Genomic DNA, 8914 nt, shown 5'->3' on the forward strand with positions numbered 1-8914 from the left:
GATTAATATATATTCAAGGGCCGTTCAAAATCAGTTGAGTTTGGTAGATCAAGAGTTTACAAATAAATTAATAAATAACTACTCACATAGTACTCCGGCTAGAAAGGAATTACCATAGAAGAAACTTATTAAAAAAAACATTAAAGAGATCGTCCTGAGATTTCACAACTTATAAGGCCCCGTTTGGAATTTAGGTAAGATAAATTGAGATCGACTCAGTTCAATCTTATTTTAAGTTGAGTCTAATATCTAAAAATTCAACTCTTAAATTATTAAATTTATCTCAATTCAAAATCTCTTTACACATGAAACTCATAAATTTTTTTTAACTTAACACCTCTTTACATGTGAGACTCACAATCTTTTTCAACTTTCTATAAATAAATTTAAATTCATCTTAAATGGGCTCTATAAAACTCACTCTATTATCTCAACTCACTATTATTTATAAATAATTCAATTCATCTCAACTCAACTCAACATCCTAATGGAGCCCAAAAAAACTCGACGTGAAATTAGGTCGACATTACTTATACGATCGTTAAAAACCATGCACACGTACATAAAGCATATATATATATACATATATATACATATTCTATTATATTAAGTGACTATCTAACTGTAAATAGTAAGTACTTTTGTTATTTTTTCATTAAGTAATGTTTTACCAAAAGACCTTTAAAATCCTTGATCATTTAACGTGTATCTCTTTTGTAGAATTTAATGAAGGATCATGTTTTACCAAAAAGTTCTTTAGACCCTTGACCATTTGACGTGTAGTTCTCTTGTAGAATTTAATTAATGATCATGTTTTACTAAAAGAACCTTAATAGCCTCGCGGTTAGATACTTTGCTGAAGTTTTAGATTTATTTTTTAATCTTGATTTTGTATCTTTCTTTAACCTTGTATTTTCTTTTCCCAGACAAATAAATTACTGACTTTTTTACTTTTATTTTTTATTTAAATTATTATATATATTAGGTGCACTCCGGAACTAACGCACCCGGAGTCGTTCCCTAATGGAAAGTAGAAGAAGACAAAAAATAAAAGATGAATTTTGTTGTCCTTATCCTTGATCCCACCTGTATTACACAGTGGTCTATTTATATACAAATGAGTGTGGAATATTCGGTATGACAGAATGCTATTCATGGGACACGTATACAACAAATAAAGTTCCAGACTATTCTTCATGAAGGACTGTTGCACTGTCCATTTGCTAAAATGTCTTCTTCATTTGCTGAGGATGGAGTGATATTTCTTATAGCCCCCTGCGAGCCCAGCATTCCTGGAAGGACTGTGAGGCTCGATCTTAATGTGCAAAAAGGGGAAATGGTCAACGACTTTGTGAATATATCTGTTATCTAATCCTTGCTTGACAAAAATGAAACTTGAAGAGTTTTATTGTGAATTCTGTCACGAACGAAATGATAATCAATATCAACATGTTTTGTGCGGGAATGCATAACAGGATTTACTGATAAATATGTAGCCCCCAGATTATCACAGTAGATGATTGGAGACTTAGAGAGAAACACACCCAGCTCAGATAATAATGTCTGGACCCAAATGAGTTCACATGTGGCATGAGCTAAGGCTTTGTATTCAGCCTCTGTGCTGGACCTGGCAATGGTGGACTGCTTCTTTGAACTCTAGGAAATCAGATTAGTACCATAAAACACACAATAGCCTCCAGTAGATTTTCTATTATCTGGAGACCCTGCCCAGTCAGCATCAGAGAAGGCAACCAAGACAGGAGAAATTGAAGAGGAAATAACCAAACCATAATCTAGAGTTTGTTTGAGATATCGTAGGATTCTCTTCACTGCCTGCTAGTGAGAAATACATGGAGCATGCATATACTGACAGACACAGTTTATGGAAAAAGCTAACTCAGGTCTGGTAAAAAGTAGATACTATAAACTTCCTACCACACTCCTATACATTGTAGGATCTTCCATGGACGTAGAGTCGAAAGTTGATAGCTTTGTAGAGGGTGACATTGGAGTTCCTACTGGTTTACAATTTGTCATGTTGGTCTTCTTAAGTAGATCCAGTATATATTTCTTTTGAGATAGAACTAAACCAGTGGAGCTTTGGTGACACTCAATACCAAGAAAATAATGAAGTGCACCGAGGTCTTTCAGCGGAAATTCAACACTTAATAATTGAATAAGCTGTGCAATAGCTTGTGGATCCGATTCAGTGAGAACAACATCATCAACGTATACCAAAAAATAAAGAACCACAGATTGATGCCGATATATGAACAAAGAACCACGCACGAGGGGCCTGTTTAAGGCCATATAGAGCACGATTTAGCTTGCACACATAGTTCGGGAACTGAGGATGAACAAAACTCGTAAGCTGAGACATAAACACAGTTTCATCCAAGGTGCCATGCAAAAATGCATTTTGTACATCCAACTGATGTATTGACCATTTTTCAGACAGTGCAAGAGAAAGAACCAACCTGATTGTTGTTGGCTTCACAACACGGCTAAACGTCTCTGAGTAGTCCAGTCCCTCTAATTGGTTGTATACCTTGGCAACAAGTCGTGCCTTCCTGTGCTCAATGGAGCCGTCGGAGAGATATTTAGTTTTGAAGATCCAACGACAACCCACTAAGTTCTGAGAGGGAGAGGGCGGGACAAGAGTCCAGGTGTTGGTAGAAAGTAGAGCATCGAACTCAACCTGCATAGCCTTTCTCCATTCGGCAAACCTGGAAGCTTCAGTAACCGAGAAAGGGTCATCGGGAGTGACAGTGGTGGTAACATGAGCATGAGGTTTCAGCCAATCAATGGTTTCATCCATTCGAATTTTGGGAAAATGGAGACTGGATTTAGAACGGGTTCTCATGGGATGGGCATTAGAAGATGGGAGAGCGACAGAGGAAGGTTGTGTGGGATGAGTTGATTGTGCCCTAGAAGAGGAGGAAGACGAACCCTTGGAGTGAGGAGAAGTGTTCGGTGAGAAGGGCTCTATCGCAGATTCAATGAGTAGCTCTTGAACGGGCAATGAAGTAGAAGGTGATATGGGCTCAGAATGAGGTACCGAAGGAGTGGGTATTGACGTAGGGGGTGAAGGGATGGACCTAGAGTGTGGAGCTAGAGGTGTTTGTGTTGGTTGGTTGGGGGGCCTAGAAGGAATAAGGATAGGAAGATATGTGTGTGTACATTTGTTTGGGCTGGAGGTAGTTTGTTTAAAAGGAAATACTCCTTCATCAAATAGAACATCACGAGCCACGTACATTTTGGAAGTTTGAATATGATAGCATAGGTATCCATAATGATTTGAGCTATACCCAAGAAAAACACATGGTAAAGATCGATAAGACATTTTATGCTTGTTATATGGTCTAAGATTGGGCCAACAAATGCAACCGAATGTCTTTAGAAAAGTGTAATTTGGGCTCTTATTCCATATTAACTCAAAAGGTGATTTATTGCTTAAAACTGGTGTTGGCAATCTGTTTATTAAGTAGACAGCAGTGACAAATGCATCAAACCAGTATATTTTAGGGGAATGAGAACGAGCAAGAAGAGAAAGTCCAATCTCAACAATATGCCTATGTTTTCGTTCAATAGAGCCATTTTAAGAATGTGCATAAGGACAAGATAGGCGATGAGAAATGCCAAAGGATTGCAAAATATTATTAAGAGGACGAAATTCACCACCTCAATCAGATTGTAAAGCACGAGTTTTAGTATTAAGAAGGTTCTCAACATGACGCTTAAAAGATAAAAAAACATTGACTACATCTGATTTACATTTTAAAGGAAAGATCTATGTAAACCGACTGTAGTCATCAACAAACGACACATAATATCTAAAACCTCATCTGGACAAAATGGGAGCTGGTCCCCATACATCAGCAAACAGAAGTTGAAGAGGAGCAGTGGTCAGGCCTCAGGAGCACTGGTCCCCATTGAAAAGGAGTGACTCTAGAACCGTGATAGGCCTAAGGTGTCTTCTTCATAGGAGGAAAGACATATAAGCCATGGTCAGTATGGCCTTTGAGAAGAGTTTTCTTGGTGCGGGAATCCTTCACATAAAAACAAGATGAGTGAAATTAAAAAAAAAACACAATTATCTTCACAAAACTTTCTGACTAAAATTAAATTTTTTTGAGATAAGGAACATGATAGAGATGAGAGAGTAGAAGATTGCTAGATGATGAAGGAACATGAGAGGCGCCCACTTGATGAATAGGCAGAGAGTTCCCCTCTCCAACCCGCACCTGCTCATCTCCCTTATACTCAAAAGGATTCAAAGAAAGGTTAGAGAAATTATGAGTGAAATGGTGTGTGGCGGCTGAATCCGGATACCAGTTGTTATCAATGATGGAACCATTATCAGAGGAAAAAGAAGGAGCTGAAGTGTAGTGAGCAGATAATGGGGAGGAGATTGATAACTATGATCAAACCTATAGTAGCACTAAAGAGCAGTGTGCCCATGACGATGACAAACTTGACATGGAGGACGGTTGGGTGAAAAATGAGAAGATTGGAATCAACCTCCATTGCGACCTCGCCCACGTCTCCTGTAACCACCTCTACCTCTTGATTGACCCCTTCCTCTAGTACTGCTGCTGTTAGCATTTGCTGAGGTGATGTTGGCTGACAACTCAAGTGATGCGGTGAGGGTGGTTTGTTTGTGAGAAATACGAGATTCATGAGTAAGCAAATGGCTGTAAACTTGAGAGGGGGTGAGTGGGTCTACTCGGGTTGTAATAGATGTAACAACCGAATCAAAATCGGTGCCTAATCCAGCCAATAAATAAGCAATGAAGTCAGATGAGGTTAAAATTTTACCAGCCGCTGCAAGGGTATCTTGGAAGAGTTTAACCTTTTGATTGTAGTCAGCAATGGTATCAGAACCTTTCTTGAGTGTGGAGAGTTGATATTGAAGTTGCATTACTCGGGCTTGAGATTTGGAGGTAAACAGATCCTCGAATATCAACCAGATTTCTCTGGAGGTAGAGGCTTCGACGACATGAGCTATGAGGTTTTCAGAAAGAGAGGAAATAAGAATGGTCATAATAGCTTGATCATGCTGTTTCCAGAGTAAATAATCAGAGTTTTCTTGTGTGGGACTTTCGTCGAGCAGTTTAAGTGCCGTAATGGACCCATCAACATATCCATAGATATTTTGACTATTGAGGTAAGGCATAATTTGAGCCTTCCACAATAGATAATTATCATGGTTTAACTTTACAGTAATGCAATGGGAGGGAGATGGGAGGGAAAATTTGGGAGTCTGGGATTCGGCCATGAATGAGCTTTGGACGTGAGTCCTTTAACCAGCTCTGGATACCATAATGGAAAGTAGAAGAAGACAAAAAATAAAAGATGAATTTTGTTGTCCTTATCCTTGATCCTACCTGTATTACACAGTGATCTATTTATATACAAATGAGTGTGGAATATTCGGTATAACAAAATGCTATTCGTGGGACATGTATACAACAAAGAAAGTTCCAAACTATTCTTCATGAAGGACTGCTGCACTGTCCATTTGCAGGTGTCTTCTTCATTTGTTGAGGGTGGAGTGATATTTCTTATATTCCCTAATATGTATATATATATATATATATATATATATATATATATTTCTGCAGTAAAAGTTTTAGTGCTGGGATTTTTATATATATATATATATATATTTCTGCAGTAAAAGTTTTAGTGCTGGGATTTATATATATATATATATATATATATATATATAGAAGTAATGATCTTTTTCTGTGGTGGCTGTTAATTAGTTTAGGCTACGTACTATGGCATATATAAATAACTGATCTGAAAGGCCTGCATGCATGCATGCAGGATTTATAAAGGCCAGCTTCCTTTAATTTTGTGCAATAGTAGAAACTAGCTAGAAAGACGATTAATACTAATATTTATGCAGCTTGTTTCTTCAGATCAATGTTTGAATCTATATATATATATATATATATTGATCTCCTTAATTAATATTGACCATGTATGCATGCGCATGATGCATGCATGCCATGATCAGAACGTACAACATGAATATTACCTTGCAAATTCATGACCTGTAACGTTAACGTTGGGGCATATATACATGATATATATGTACTAAGACGTCGTACGTTCTGGATAATATTGGATGGATGCAGGATCGTATAAGGGATCATGTTAAATTCATGTTCCGTAACTTAAAGCCCTAGCTAGCTAGTCGATCGTTATAGATAAAAAGAAAAAAAGAAAGAAAGTAGTAGCTAGTTCAAAAGCTATATATACATATATCCAGCTAGGCATTCATGTTTAATCACTTCCAGATGATCAGTAATATTTCATCGATTAATGAGAGATTCAAACCGGCAAGGTAAGCCTATAAAACTAATTCTTTATAGGCTTATATATATATATATGATCAAACTGCTGCATGATGTACTGACCCATACAAAGTGCATGCATGCAGTTTCCATTTGTAAAATGCAAATAAAAATTAATTAAAGTAGTACTGTAGCATTGAAAAATGAAATATGATGTGGTTGTTTTAATAATATTATTCTATCATAAAATATCATATTATTAAAATTATTTATATAAGTAATAATTTTTATTGATATTATGATCATATTTTGTGATAAAATGAGAATATATATATATATATATATATATATATATATATATCATCGTAAGTGTGTATATATAATTACTCGTTGAAAACAATCTGATTGGCACAAAAAAAAAGTGAAAAAATATCTACTTTTAATTCTTTTTTAATTAAGAGGGAGCTAGTCATCTCAAGTCAGTGTGTATAGCACATCATCCATATCACTTCAATATTGGTAAAATTTTATTTTTAAGATTCAAATTTAAAAATTTATTTTCTCAAATGAAATCAGTATTACAAGAAGAGATTTTCTATTCACCATCCCCATGCATACACCACACACTATACTTTTATTTATTTATTTTTATTTTATAAAATTATTTTAAATTTTATTTTATTTTATTATTCTTAAACTTATTGAATTCTTCTACTCATCATCCATATAACACACATTTGATAAGAGAAAAAAAATACAAATACAAAATACAAAAAAGTACTGTGGTGTGTGGAGATGATGAATATAATTTTTTTTACAAGAAAATTATATATTTGTGACAAATTATTTCCTATGAAAATGAAAATTTATTGCCAAAATTAAATGAGCCTATTAATTCAAATCATGCCACTGGTTCAAGTTTCAATTACCAATTAAGCATATATACATGCATCGATCCAAACTTAGTTTCTTCAATATTAATTGATCATCGATCAGCATTTTCCAAAGAGTTAGCCCCTGAGAAACGCAAGCAACAGCTCCTAGAAATTAGAAAGAATTAATCCAATGGCAGTATAGTATTTGGATACGTCTACGCGCGGGCAACTTAATTAGTTAGGAATATTATAGGTACACTATGGTCAAACTGGTAGAATTTCTTTACCTATGAATTAATTATTTGATTAGGATTTGATCAGATTCAATTGTTGGGCGATTTTTGAATTCATCATCGGATCATCATTGATCATCAACATTTCTGCTAATTTTCTAAAAGTTATCTACTTATAAGGAATTAATGCCAAATATATTAATATATTATATAATATCAACCTAATGTGAAAAAAAGAAAATTGTCCACTTGAAATAACAACTCGTTACCTACATATCTGCATGATCATTTGGTTATCACAAGGCAAAGAAAATTTAGCTACCTCCATCTGCTTGTTGATCCATAACATTCAATGTTTACATGAAATTATTAGATGAGATCAACAATTTTCCCAAGAATTAAATAACACATGTTGAAACACAACAAATAAAGGTCTGGAGTTCGAAACCCCCCTCTCATAAATGAATAATCGCTTAAAATATGTCATAATAGCCGCCGTTTGTTTCAGATTAAATAAATTCAGGTTGAAACACGTTATTATTGAATTATGTTTTTATTTGAGTAGAATCATTATTCATCCAAGCTTTCAATTGTGACTAAACTGTAGAGAAAAATCACAATTTTTGTGAAATTTAGCTAGTAATATTAATTGAACAATGTTAGATACAGTCTCTATTTGGAGACTGCAATGCAAGCCTAAGTAATTTTATCTTTAAATTTTTTTAAAATTATAAAAATATCCCTCTTAAAATGATACTTTTTCTCATTTAATAAAAAGTCTGTACATGCAGTCCCCAAGTGGAGACTGCAAATAGAATTTTTCATATTTTAATTACATGTGTTTATTAAATATTTTATTAAGTTGGATAGCTCGGGTGGGCTGAATCTTAACCTGAAAATAGTGTTGGGGTTGAAAATGCAGATCCGTTTACCTTGCCGGCCCAAAAGGATAAAATCAGAAATCTAGCCATGGGCTGAGCCCACCTATATATATTATAGCATATTGGGCTGCCCTGAGACTGAACTTTATGCAGAATTTCCTTGAACGGAGGAGCTGCTGCAGGATTGGATATAAAATCCAGCAATGATACCATCCGATCCATACTCGCCACCTCGACACCTTACTAATTTTACAATAGGCTGAACTATACCAAATTACTTTCTTGCTGGAGGTAGCCAGTAGCCACCATCATCAGCGGCAGCCAAAGTGTGATGCCCCCGAGTCCTGCTTGTGATTTGGCGGAATCCGTGAAGTCGAGATGTTGGTTGTACATGTGATACACCCTAGCATGATAACAAGTGTGTGCTTCCATCTTCAATAAAAGAGTACAATTAATTCGTAGTAAGAATAAGAAAAATGGTAGTCATTAAATTTAAATAAAAGTACCAAAAAATTAAATACATCACAACCATAATAACCATAAGCCACAAGTCTCCAAACCATAAGCGAAAGATTGTTTACAGTCATCCGGTTTTTCAATAAAAATCAAACAAAATAACT

Source organism: Juglans regia, chromosome 13 (genome assembly GCF_001411555.2).
Source record: "Juglans regia cultivar Chandler chromosome 13, Walnut 2.0, whole genome shotgun sequence".
Classification (NCBI taxonomy): domain Eukaryota; kingdom Viridiplantae; phylum Streptophyta; class Magnoliopsida; order Fagales; family Juglandaceae; genus Juglans; species Juglans regia.